The sequence below is a fragment of the Copidosoma floridanum genome, unplaced genomic scaffold, assembly GCF_036245765.1.
Source record: "Copidosoma floridanum isolate Cflo_tuat_1 unplaced genomic scaffold, Cflo_Japanese_pri ptg000030l, whole genome shotgun sequence".
In the NCBI taxonomy this organism is placed as follows: Eukaryota; Metazoa; Arthropoda; class Insecta; order Hymenoptera; family Encyrtidae; genus Copidosoma; species Copidosoma floridanum.
This window is the reverse complement of record NW_028321907.1, coordinates 38,557,089-38,574,703: the sequence shown is the minus strand read 5'-3', so window position 1 is coordinate 38,574,703 and position 17,615 is coordinate 38,557,089.

The following is a 17,615-nucleotide window of genomic DNA, read 5'->3' as shown; positions in this document are numbered from 1 at the left end:
GATAGTAATAATAATGATGATGATAATGATAATGATTATAATAATAATGATAATGATGTTAAAAATAATAATAAAAGTAATGATAATAATAATGATGTTAATAATAATTATGAAGATATTAATGATCATTAAAATAAGAATAATGATAGTAAAATGTTCATAATAATGATGATTGTGGTAATAATATACAAGTTATTATGATAATGATAAGAACAATCATTATATAAATAATTAAAATCATGATTATAAAAATGATAATAATAATAATGATGATGATGATTATAATGACCAATATAATGATTATGTTGATTATCATGATGACAAGGATGATTATACTATTGATAATTGTAATAATAATATTAATAATTAATATTTAGTTGATAATAATAAGGAAGACGATGTATGTTATGATAATGACAACGTCAATAATAATCATAGTAAGGATTATAATAATAATGATAATAATGATGATGATAATGATAATGATAATTATAAAGATAATCATGATGATTTTGATAAGGATGAATATTATGATAATGTTAATAATGATTATAATTGTGATAATAATAAAATAGTTATTATGATAATGATAAGAACATTACTTATAATAGTAATAAAGATGATGATTATGAAAATTATGATTATTATAATGATGATGACGATAATAATGACAAATATTATTTTAATGCTAATTATGATGATGATGAGGATAATAATAATATTAATGATTATGATTAAAATAATAATAATAATTATTTTGATAATAGTAAGTAAAATGACGATGTAAATAATGATAATGACATCGACAGTTAAAATAATAATGACTAAGATAATCATTAGAACGATGACACTAATGATAATGATAATAAAAATAATAATGATGATGATGATAATCATGATGATGATGATGATGATAGTAATAAAGATGATAATGATGATAAGGATGTTGATAATGATAACGATGATAATGATAAATATAATGATTATGATAATGATAAGAAAAATGATAATTATAATGATAAAGATAATGATGATGATAATGATGATAATGATGATGATAATGATAATGATGATAATGATAATAAATATGATGATGATTATGATGATGATGATGATGATGATAATAATGATGATAATAATGAAGATGATGATGATGATGATAATAATGATGATAATAATAATGATAATAATGATGATAATGATAATTATGATGATAATAATAAGGATGATGATGATGATAATGTTAATGATAATAATAACAATGATATTAATAATGATCATACTAATGATAATAATGATCTTAATAATAATAATGATTTAAAAAATGATAATAATGATAATATCGACGACAATGATAATAATGATGATGATGATAATGATAATAATGATAATAATAATAATTATAATAATAATGATGATAAAAATTAGAAATAATAGTAAAACTAATAATAATAATAATGATAATAATAATGATAATGATAATGAAAATAATAATGATGATGATTATGATAATAATAATGATGATAATGATAATAATAATGATAATGATTGTAATAATGATGATGATAATAATGTTGATAGTAAAAATGGTAACAATGACGATGATAATAATAATGATAATCATATTAAAACTTATTATTATGAGAATTATAAATATAACATTAATGATTCGAATGACAATACTAAAAATGATAATAGAAATAATAACGATATTAATGATAATAATAAGGATGATGCTAATAATGAGAATAATAACAATGATTACAATAATGATAATGATAATAATGATGCTGATAATGATAATGTTAATACTGATGGTAATGATAATGATGTTGATAATTATGATATTGATGATGACAATGATATAAATAATGAGGATAATAATAATAATATTGGTAAGCATTATGATTATAATGATAATAATTATAATAATAATGATAATAATATTAATAATGATCATGATGATGATAATGATAATAACGAAGATGATTATTATGATGATGATAATAATGAAGTTAATGAATATGATGATGATGATAGTAATAATGATAATGACAATGATGATTACAACGATAATAATGATAATGATAATAAGGATACTAATAGTCATAATGATAATCATGATAATAATAATAATAATGATGATGATGATGATGATGATTATAAATATAATGATGATGATGATGATAATGATGATGATGATTACAAAAAAAATGATAATGATAAAGATGATGATAATATAAATATTAATAATGACGATGATTTTAATGATAACGATGTTGATAATAATAAAAATAGTAATGATGATAATGATAATGATAATGATAATAATGAGAATGATAATGATGTTGATAATGATGACGTCGATGATGATGATTATAATAAGAATCATGAAAATAATGATGTTAATAATAATAATGTTAGTAAAAATAATAGAAGGAATCATGATAATAATAAAAATAATAATTATAATAACAACAGAGATATTGTTATTAATAATAATGATGATAAGGTTGAGGATGAAAATGACAATAATAATAATGATGATGATAATAACAATTATGATCAAAATATTTATTATAATAATGATAAGGATGTTGATAATATTAGTGATTCCAATAATAATAATGGTAATAAATATTTTGATGATAATAATTAAAATGACTATGTGAATAATAATACTGATAACGACAAAGATAATTATAATGAGTAAGATAATAATAAGTTCAATGACAATAATGATAGGGATAATAAAATAATAATAATGATGATGATAATTACGATAATAATGATTATGATGATAATTATAATGATTATAATTATTATAGTGATTATAATAATAAAATCGATAATTATAATAATGATGATAATGATAATGATGATGATAATAATGATGATGATTATAATTATTATGATAATGCTGACAACGACAATTTTAATGATGATAATAATTATAATGAAAATAATAACGATATTAATAATAATGATGATGATGATGCTTATAATAAAAATAATAACGATGATGACAATAATGATAATGATAATAATGATGCCGACAATGATAGTGTTGATACTGATGGTAATGATAATGATAATGATGATAATAATAATGATGATGCTGATGTTGATGATAATAATATTAATGACGACATTGATTATGATAATAATAATTATGATATCGATGATGTTGATAATAAAGACGATGATGATGATTATAATGACAATGACGACGACAACGATGATAATGATGTTGATAATGATGATAATGATAATGATAATAATATTGATAATGAGGATAATGATAATTATATTGGTAAGGATTATGATGATAATGATAATGATTATAATAATAATGATAATACCATTAAAAATGATAATGATAATGATAATGATAATAACTACGATGATTATATTGATAATGAAAATAATGATGATAATGATTATGATAATAATGATAGTAATGATGATAATGACAATGATGATAACAACGATAATAATGATAATGATAATAAGGATACTAATAGTAATAATGATAATCATGATAATAATAATGATGATGATGATGATAATAATAATGATGATGATGATGATGATGTAATGAGGACGATGATGATGATTATGATAATGATGATGATGATGATGATGATAATAAAGATGATGATGATATAAATATTATTAATGATGATGATTAGGATGATAACAATGATGATAATAATGAAATTTGTAATGATGATAATGATAATAATGATGATAATAATGAGAATGATAATAATGTTGATTATTATGATGTCGATGATGATGATTATAATGAGTATTATGAAAATAATAATGTTAATAATAATAATGTGAATAAAAATAATAAAAGTAATCATTAAAATAATAAAGATAATAATCATAATAATAATAAAGGTATTGTTATTAAAAAAGATAATAATGAGGTTGAGGACGAAAATGACAACGATGAAAATGATGATTCTAATAACAATTATGATTGAAATGTTAATTATAATAATGATTAGGATGTTAATGATAATAGTGATTATAATAATAATAATGATAATGAATATTTTTATGATAAAAATTGAAATGACGATTTAAATAATGATAATGACAACGACACAGATAATTATAATGACTTAGATGATAATCAGAACAATGACAATAATGATAGGGATAAGACAAAAATGATAATGATGATGATAATTATGATGATGATGATAATAATTATAATGATAATAATAATTATAGTGATTATGATAATAAAATCGATGATTATGATAATGATGATGATGATGATGATGATAATGATGATGATGATGATGATGATAATGATAATGTTAATGATGATGATGATGTCGATGATAATGATAATAATAATGATAATAATATAGATAATGATGATGATACTAATGATGACGATAGTAATGATGATGAAGATTCAAATGATAATGATGATAAAATTGATAAAAATGAAAATGATGATGATAACGATGATGATGAAATTGATTATAATAATGATGAAAAAAATGATAATAATGATGATAATAATCAGATAGATAAAGATAATAATTATAATAAAAATAATAATTATAATTATGTTGATAATAATAATGATAATGATAATGATAAAATAAGAAATCATAATAATAATAAGAACCTTGCTTATTATAATGATAAAGATAATGATTATAAATATTATTATGACAATGATGATAATAATAATAATAATAACAATTATGATAATAATGATAATAATGATAAGGATAAGGATGATAATAATATTGGTTATTATGATAATAATAATAATAATAAATGTTTTAATGATAATGATTTAAAAGACGACGTAAATAATGACAACGACAATGACAATCATGATTATCATGACCAAGATAATAATAAGAACAATGACGATAATGATAATGATATTAAAATGATGATGATAATAATGATAGTTTTGGTGATAATGATTATGATGATGATAATGATAATGATGATAATAATGATGATAGTGAAAATGATAACGACGATGATGTTGATGATAATGATAATAAAGATAATGATAATAATAATGATATGGATAATGATGATAATGATGATGATAATGATCATAACAATTACAATAATAATGATAATAATATTATTAATGATAATAATAATGATGATGGAAAACATAATATTAATGATGATAATGATACTTATAATTATGACAATGATGATGGTAGTCATAAAAACAATGATAATAATAATGTTGATGATAGCAATGATAATTATAATAATGAAAATAGTTTTATTAATAATGTTAAAAACAATTATTATAATAATAATAAAAATGATAATTTTAAAAATGAAGATGATAGTAAGGATGATGATGATAATGATAATAATAATAATATTAACGATGATGACAATTATGATGATAATAATAATGATGCTAAAGACGCCGACGATGATTATGATGTTGATAATAATGATAATGATAATAATAATTATAATATCGATAATGTTGATAATAAAGACGATGATAATAATTACTATGACGCTGATGACGACGACGACGAAAATGATGTTGATAATGATCATAATGATGATGAAAATAATATTAATAGTAAAGATATTGATAATAATATTGGTAATGATCATGATGATGATGATAATGATTATAATGATAATGATAATACTATTTATAATAATAATGATGATAATAATGATAATAACGATATTAATAATAATGTTACTAATGCCGATAATAATGATAATGATGAAGACATTGATAATGATAATGATAGTTATTATAATGATGATGATAATAATAATGATATTAAAAATAATGGTGATGATGTTAAAAATAATAATAAATGTAATGATAATAATAATGATGTTGATAATAATTATGAAAATATTCATGATCATTATAATAAGAATGATAATAGTAAAATGTTCATAATAATAATAATTGTGATAATAATATACAAGTCATTATGATAATGATAAAAACAATCGTTATAATAATAATTAAGATCATGATTATAGAAATGATGATAATAAAATTGATGACGATGATGATAATGACAAATATCATGATTATGTTTATTATGATGATGACAAGGATGATAATACTATTGATAATTATGATAATAATAATAATTATAAATATTTAGTTAATAATAATGAGAAAGACGATGTATGAAATGATAATGACAACGTCAATAATAATATTAATAATTAGGATTACAATGATAATAATAATGATAATGATAATGATAATTATAAAGATAATCATGATGATTATAATAAAAATGATAATTATAATAATGTTGATAATGATGATAATTGTGATAATAATAAAATAGTTATTTTGATAATAATAAGTACATTAATTATAATAGTAATAAAGATGATGATTATGAAAATTATAATAATTATTATGATGATGATGATGATAATGACAAATATTATGTTAATGCTAATTATGATGATGATGATGAGGATGATAATAATATTGGTAAGCATTATGATTATAATGATAAAAATTATAATAATAATGATAAAAATTTTAATAATGATCATGATGATGATAATGATAATAACGAAGATGATTATAATGATGATGATAATAATGAAGTTAATGAATATGATGATGATGATAGTAATAATAATATTGACAATGATGATTACAACGATAATAATGATAATGATAATAAGGATACTAATAGTCATAATGATAATCATAATAATAATAATAATGATGATGATGATAATGATGATGATTATAAATAGAATGATGATGATGATGATGATGATGATTATTATAATGATTATAATTATTATAGTGATTATAATAATAAAATCGATAATTATGATGATGATGATGAAAATGATTATGATAGTGATAATGATGATGATGATGATAATGATAATGATGATGATAATAATGAAGATGATTATAATTATTATGATAATGCTGACAACGACAATTTTAATGATGATAATAATTATAATGAAAATAATAACGATATTAATAATAATGATGATGATGATGCTTATAATAGAAATAATAACGATGATGACAATAACGATAATGATAATAATGATGCCGACAATGATTGTGTTGATGCTGATGGTAATGATAATGATAATGATGATAATAATGATGATGATGCTGATGTTGATGATAATAATATTAATGACGACATTGATTTTGATAATAATAATTATGATATCGATGATGTTGATAATAAAGACGATGATGATGATTATAATGACGCTGACGACGACAACGATGATAATGATGTTGATAATGATGATAATGATAATGATAATGATATTGACAATGAGGATAATGATAATTATATTGGTGAGGATTATGATGATAATGATAATGATTATATTAATAATTATAATAATATTAATAATGATAATGATAATGATAATGATAATAACGAAGATGATTATATTGATAATGATAATAATGATGATAATGATTATAATAATAATGATAGTAATGATGATAATGACAATGATAATAACAACGATAATAATGATAATGATAATAAGGATACTAATAGTAATAATAATAATCATGATAATTATAATGATGATGATGATGATGATAATAATGATGATGATGATGATGATGATAATGATGATGATGACGATGATGATAATTATGATAATGATGATGATGATGATGATGATTACGACGATGATGATGATGATAAAGATGATGCTGATATAAATATTATAAATGATGATGATTATGATGATAACAATGATGATAATAATAAAATTTGGAATGATGATAATGATAATAATAATGATAATAATGAGAATGATAATAATGTTGATTATTATGATGTCGATGATGATGATTATAATGAGTATCATGTAAATAATAATGTTAATAATAATAATGGAATAAAGATAATAGAAGTGATCATTAAAATAATAGAAATAATAATCATAATAATAATAAAGATATTGTTATTAAAAAAGATAATAATGAGGTTTAGGACGAAAATGACAATCATGAAAATGATGATTATAATAACAATTATGATTGAAATGTTAATTATAATAATGATAAGGATGTTGATAATAATAGTGATTATAATAATAATAATGATGATAAATATTTTTATGATAATAATTGAAATGACGATGTAAATTATGATAATTACAACGACAAAGATAATTATAATGACTTAGATGATAATCAGAACAATGACAATAATGATAGGGATATGACAAGAATGATAATGATGATGATGATTATGATGATGATGATAATAATAATTATAATGATAATAATAATTAAAGTGATTTTGATAATAAAATCGATAATGATACTTATTATGACGATAGTAATGATGATAAAGATTTAAATGATAATGATGATAAAATTGATAATAATGAAAATGATGATGATAACGATGATTATGAAATTGTTTATAATAATGATGATAAAAATAATAATTATGATGATAATAATAATGATAATGATAATGATAATGATAATAATAATAGTAAAAATGATAATATAAATGATAAAAATAACCGAAAAAGTGATGATAAAGATAGTGATGATGATGATAATCATGACGATGATGATGATAATGATGATAATGATAATAATGATGATAATAATGATGACGATACTAATAATAATAATATTGATAATGATCATAATAATGATAATAACGATAATGATAATAATAATGTTAATTATAATGATAATAATGATATTGATGGAAATAATAATAAAAATGATACTAATAATAATAATCATAATAATGATGATTATCATAAAAATAATAATGATAATAATATTAATGGTAATAATAATAATGAAAATGTTAAAAATAATAATAAAAGTAATGATATTAATAATAATGATGATAATAATCAGAAAGATAAAGATAATACTTATAATAAAAATAATAATAATAATTATGTTGATAATAATAATGATAATGATAATGATAAAGATAGAAATCATAATAATAATAAGATCCTTGCTTATTATAATGATAAAGATAATGATTATAAATATTATTATGACAATGATGATAATAATGATGATAATAACAATTATGATAATAATGATGATAATGATAAGGATAAGGATGATAATAATATTGGTTATTATGATAATAATAATAATAATAGATGTTTTAATGATAATCATTTAAAAGATGACGTAAATAATGACAACGACAATGACAATGATGATTATAATGACTAAGATGATAATAAGAACAATGACGATAATGATAATAATATTAAAATGATGATGATAATAATGATAGTTTTGATAATAATGATGATGATGATGATAATGATAATGATGATAATAATGATGATAGTAAAAATGATAACGACGATAATGTTGATGATAATGATAATAAAGATAATGATAATAATATTGATATGGATAATGATGATAATGATGATGATAATGATCATAACAATTAGAATAATAATAATAATAATATTATTAATGATAATAATAATAATAATGAAAAACATAATATTAATGATGATAATGATACTTATAATTATGACAATGATAATGGTAGTCATAAGAACAATGATAATAATAATGTTGATGATAGCAATGATAATTATAATAATGAAAATAGTTTTATTATTAATGTTAAAAACAATTATTATAATAATAATAAGAATAATAATTATAAAAATGAAGATGATAGTTAGGATGATGATGATAATGATAATAATAATAATATTTATGATGATGACAACTATGATGATGATAATAATGATAATAACGATATTAATAATAATGTTAATAATGCTGATAATAATGATAATGATGAAGACACTGATAATGATAATGATAGTTATTATAATTATGATGATAATGATAATGATAATAAAAATAATGGTAATGATGTTAAAAATAATGATAAAAGTAATAATAATAATAATGATGTTGATAATAATTATGAAGATATTCATGATCATTATAATAAGAATGATAATAGTAAAATGTTCATAATAATAATAATTGTGATAATAATATACAAGTCATTGTGATAATGATAAAAACAATCATTATAATAATAATTAAGATCATGATTATAAAAATGATGATAATAAAATTGATGACGATGATGATAATGACAAATATCATAATTGTGTTTATTATGATGATGACAAGGATGATAATACTATTGATAATTATGATAATAATAATAATTATGAATATTTAGTTAATAATAATGAGAAAGACGATGGTTGAAATGATAATGACAACGTCAATTATAATAATAATAATTAGGATTACAATGATAATGGTGATGATAATAATAATGATAATGATAATTATAAAGATAATCATGATGATTATAATAAAAAGGTTAATTATAATAATGTTGATAATGATGATAATTGTGATAATAATAAAATAGTTATCATGATAATGATAAGTACATTAATTATAATAGTAATAAAGATGATGATTATGAAAATTATAATAATTATTATGATGATGATGATGATAATGACAAATATTATGTTAATGCTAATTATGATGATGATGAGGATGATAATAATATTGATGATTACGATTATAATAATAATAATAAATATTTTGATAATAATAAGTAAAATAACGATGTAAATAATGATAATGACATCGACAGTAAAAATAATAATGACCAAGATGATCATTAGAACGATGACAATAATGATAATGATAATGAAAATAATAATGATGATGATGATAATCATGATGATGAAGATGATGATGATGATGATAAAGATGATAACGATGATATGGATGATGATAATAATAATGATGATAATAATGATAAATATAATAATTATGATAATGATAATAAAAATAATAATTATAATGATAAAAATGATGATGATGATGATGATAATAATGATGATGATAAGAAAGATGATAATGATAAAGATGATGATGATGATGATGATGATGATGATGATAATGATGATGATGATGATGATGATGATGATGATATTGATGATGATGATAATGACGATAATGATTAGGATAATGATAATGGTAATGATTATGATAACTATGATGATTGTCATAATAATGATAATAATAATGATGATAATAATAAAAACTATAATTATAATTATATTGATAGAATCCTATTTATATAAATCATTCTATTTATATATTGAGAAAGGGCATGTATGGATGGTAATAGAGAGTGCTTGTATGAAGAGCACCGCCATCTATACATATGCGCCTATTAATGCAATGATTAAAGTGTATCGACGTTTGCTTGTATACCTATTGGACGTATTGAATTCTAATAATAATGATTATAATGATAATGAGAATGCCGATATTGATAATAACGATGGTGATGATTATGATAACGATGATAATTATAATAATAATTATAATAATAATAATGTTGATCATCATGATGAGAACTATAATTATAATAATAATCATGAAACAGATAAATATAATAACGATAATACTGATAATGATGATTAAAATAATAATAATGATAAAAATGATAACGGTTAAAAAACTTAAGATAATAATAATAATAAAGATGATGATAGTAATGATGTTAATAAGAAAAATTATTATCCTAATAATGATAATAATGATAATAATGATAATGATTATAATAATGATAATAATAGTTATAAAAATGATAATAATGATAATGCTGATGATGATCAGAATAATAAAAAAAATAATCATAATGTAAATGACAATATAAATAGTAATATTGCGAGTGATGATGGAAATGATAATAATAGTATTAATAATACTAACGACGATGCTAATAATGATTATGGTGATAATCATAATAATGTTCATAATGATAATGATTATCATGATAATAATGATGACGATGATGATGATAGTAATAATGATAATAATAATGATTATTATAATGTTTATAATAATATTAATAATGAGATGATGATGATGATGTTAACGATGTAAATGATATTAAAAATAATGATGATAATGATATTAAAAATAATAATAATGATGATGATAATAATAACGATCATATTTTTGAAAATAATGATAATAATAATGATAATACTAATAATGAGAATTAAACTTATAATAATATTGATAGGAATGATAATGATAATATAAATAACGATAATAATAATGATACCGATAATAAAAATAATTATTATGATATGGATTATGGAACAGATAAAGATAATAACAATAATAATGATAATAATGATAGTAATAATCATGATAATAATAACGATTAAAATAACAATGACAATAATAAAAATAATGATTATAATATTAAGTATTATTACAATGACAAAGATGTTGATGATAATGATAATGATTATGATGATAATAATAATATTTATAATTATGATGATGATAATAATAAAGATAATAAAGATAATAATGATAATAATGATAATATAAATGATAGTAATTATGATAATAATAATAATGATAAGGATATTTATAATAATGGTGTGATAATGAAGATGATAACAATAATGATAGTTAAAATATTCAAAGTGATAATAATGATAGAGATGTTAATAATGAAAATAGTCATAAAAATAAAAGAAAACATGAATATGACGATAGTCATAATAATAAGAATTTTGGTAATAATAATGATGATAATTATAAAAATAATAATAAAGATGATGTTTATGATGATTATGCTTATGATAATAAAGACAATAATAAAAATGACGATAATGATGACGATAATAATAATAATCTTTAATGATTATAATGATGATAATAATTTTGATAGTGATGATGGTTATTATGATCATAATGCTGACGTTAATGATGATAATGATGATGCTAATGACGACGACGATGATAATGATGATGAGGATAATAACAGCGACAATGACAATGATAATATAGATGATAATGATAATAATGATAATAATAATAATAATAATAATAATAATGTTGATGATGATGATAATAGTTATTAGAATAATGAAAATGATTATAAAAACAACCGTAATAATAATGATAATGATAATGATGATAACAATGATAATAATAATGATAATGATAATGATGATAATAATATCAATGTGTATGATAATGATAAATATAATAGTATTAATGATGATGGTAATAATAAAAACACTGATAGTTATAATGTTGATTATAACAATAATAATGATAATAAAGATATAATTATAATGTGATGATAATTATGATAATGAAAAATATGATAACAATGATAATAATAATAATAATAATAATGATAATGATAATAAAAATAATAATGATAATATAAGAATAATAAAGATAATGATAATGACAACGATAATAGTGATGATGATAGTAATAATAATGATGAAAATGATATTATTAACAATGATAATGATGTTAATAACGATGATAATAATAACAATAATAATAATAATGATTATGACAATGATAATAATAAAGATAATGATAATTATGATGATGATTATAAATATGATAGTAATTATAATGATGATGATAATAATGATGATAAAAATGACAATAATAATAATGATGATAATGATAATGACGATAATGATGATGATGATTATTATGATAATAATAATAATGATGATGATAATAAGGATGATGATATATGATAATTATAATGATGACGATGATAATAATTATAATAATAAAAATGATTAAAATTTATAGAGTATTTATAATAATGATGGCAATGATAATATTGATAATTATCATGATGATAATTATGATGATAATAATAATGATGATGATAATGTCGATGACGATGATGATAATAATGATAATAATGATGATAATGATAATAATAATAATAATTATAACAATGATAATAATAATGATATTGCAATCATAATAATGTTGATGATATTAATGATGACAATAATGATAATAATAACGATGATGATAATGATAATCATAATAATAATTATGATAACGTTAATAATGATAATGATGATGATGACGACGATGATGATGATAATAATGATGATATTGATGATACTAATAATGAAAATAATACTAATAATGATAATAGTAATGATAACGATGAATGTAATAATGATAATAATGATGATGATGATAATTATGATAATAATAAGAATAATGATGATGACGACAATGATGATAATAGTAATAAAAATAATTAAAATAATGATAAAAATAACCGTAATGATAATGATAATTATAATAATAATAATTATAATAATGATGATGATGATGATGATGATAATAATAACAATAATGATAATTATAATAATGATGTTAATAATAATGATGACTATGATGATAATGACGGCGACGATAATGATGATGATGCTAATAATGATGATGATAATAATAATAATGATGATGATAATAATGTTAACGATAATAATAATAATGATTATCGTGAAAGTAATAATAATGATAATAAATATGAAGATGATGATGATAATAATACTTATGATGACAATAAATATGATAATGATGATGATGACGATGATGATGATTACTATAATAATGATAATAAAAATCATAGTAGTAATTATGATAAGAATAAGAATAATGATGATAAAGATTATGATAATGATAATGATGATAATGATGATGATGATGATGATAATAATAATGATAATAATGATGATACTAATAATAATAATGATATTAATAATGATAATAGTGATGATAACGATGAATGTAATAATGATAATAATGATGATGATGATGATAAATATGATAATAATAAGAATAATGATAATGACGACAGTGATAATAATAGTAATAAAAATTATCAAAATAATGATAAAAATAACCGTAATGATAATGATAATTATAATAATAATACCTATAATAAAGATGATGATGATGATGATGATAATAATAACAATGATGATAGTTATCAAAATGATGTTAATAATAATAATGATTATGATGATAATGAGGGCGACGATAATGATGATGATGCTAATAATGATAGTAATAATGATAAACGATGATGATGATAATTATGATAATGATAATGATGATGATAAGGATGATAAGAATAATGATAAAGACAATAATGATGATAATTACGATGACGATAAGAAAGATAAAACTATAAATAATTCTTATTATTATAATAATATTAAATATTTCAAAAATAAAAATTAAAATAACGACGTAACCAATAATAATGACAAAGACAATAATAATAGTAATAATGATGATTATAATAATGATAATAATAATAATGATGTTGCTAACGATGATGATGATAATGAAAATGATAATAATAATGATGATAAAAATGATAACCATAATAATGATAACGATGATAATGATAATTATAATACTATCGATAGTAATAATGATGATGATAATGATACTAATGATAATAATAATAATGATAATAATAATGATAAGGATGATGATGATAATAATGATGATGATAATGATGATGATGATGATAATGATGATGATGATGATGATGATAATGATGATGATGATGATGATGATAATTACAAGAATGATGATGATAATAAAGATGATGATGATAAAAATATTAATAATGATGATGATTATGATGATAACTATGATGATAATAATTAAAAAAGTTAGGATGATAATGATAATAATAATGATAATAATGATTATGTTAATCAAAATAAAATTAGTTATTATGATTATAATAAAAATAATGATTATAATAATAATAAAGATATCAATAATTATGTTAAGGATAATGATAATGATAAGTATGATGATAATAATAATGATAATGATTATAACGATAATAATAATAATAACGATAATGATGAATTGATATTGTTTCTGATAATAATGATGATTATTATAATAATGGTGATGATGATGATAATTATGATAATAATGATGGTGAAAATGATGATGATAAGGATGATAATGATGATGATGATGATGATTATGATGATAATGATAATGATGATGATAATGATAATGGTGATGATGATAATGACAAAGATGATAATAATAATAACAATAAAAATGATAATGATAAAGATAATAGTAATAATAATAATGATAATCATAATGATCATGATGATAATAATAATAATAAAAATTATAATGATGATGATGATGATAATGATCATAATGATACTAATAATAATAATGATAATGATGATGATGATAATAAAGACGATGATTATGATAATAATGATAATAATTATAGTGATGATGATTGTAATATTCATAATTATATTAATGATGATGATAACGATAATGATGCTAATAATAATAATATTAACAATGATGATAATAATAATCATAAAAATAATAATAATTGTGATGCTAGTGATAATTTTAATAATAATAACTATAATAATAGTAATAAAAACAACGATGGTAAAAGTATTAATAATAATAATCGTAAAGATGATAATAAAGATAATTATCATAATGATAATAATAGTTATTATAATAATAATAATAATAATATTAATAATAATAACGATAATAATAATAATACTAATAATGATACTGATAATAATGATGATTAACAAAAAAATAATGATGATCATAATAGTAATGATGATAATAATAATGATAATGTTGAAAATGATTATAGAAGTAATAATATTGATGATGATGATGATAATAATCATAAAGATAAAGATAATAATTATGAGAATAATGATAATAATAATGTTCATAATAATAATGATGATGATAATGATAAAATAAGAAATCGTAATAATAATATGAACCATATTTATAATGATGATAAAGATGATGATTATAAAAATAATTATGACAATAATGATAATGATGATAATAATAACAATTATGATAATAATGACGATAATGATAAGGATAAAAATGATAACAATATTGGTTATTATAATAATGATAGTAATAATAAATGTTCAGATAATAATAATTTGAATGACGATGTAAATAATGACAACGACAACTACAACATAATTAAAATAACTAAGATGATAAGAAGAACAACGACAAGAATGATAATGATATTAAAATGATAATGATAATAATAATTATTACGATGATAATGATGATCATAATAATGAGAATGATGATTATGATGATGATGATTAAAATGATGACGACGATGATAATGATGATGATAATAAAGATAATTATAATAATAATGATATGGATTATAATGATAATGATGATGATGATGTTGGTAACAATTACAATAATAATGATAATGATATTAATAATGATAATAATGATGATAATGTAAAACATGATATTAATGATAATAATAATAATTATAATTATGATAATGATATGGTAGTCATAAAAACAATGCTAATAATAATGTTGATAATAGCAATGATAATAATAATAATAAAAATAGTTTTATTAATAAAATTTAAAAACAATTATTATAATAATAATAAAAATGATGAAAATAAAAATAAGGATGATAATGAGAATGATGATGATGATTACGATGACGCTAACAAGGACGACAATCAGAATGATGTTGATAATGATGATAATAATGATGTTAATAATAATGATATTAATAATGATGATGATAATGATGATAATAATTATGATAATAATAATGATGATGATAATAATAATAATAATAATAATGCTGACGACGAAAATACTAATGATGATAATAATGATAATAAATGAG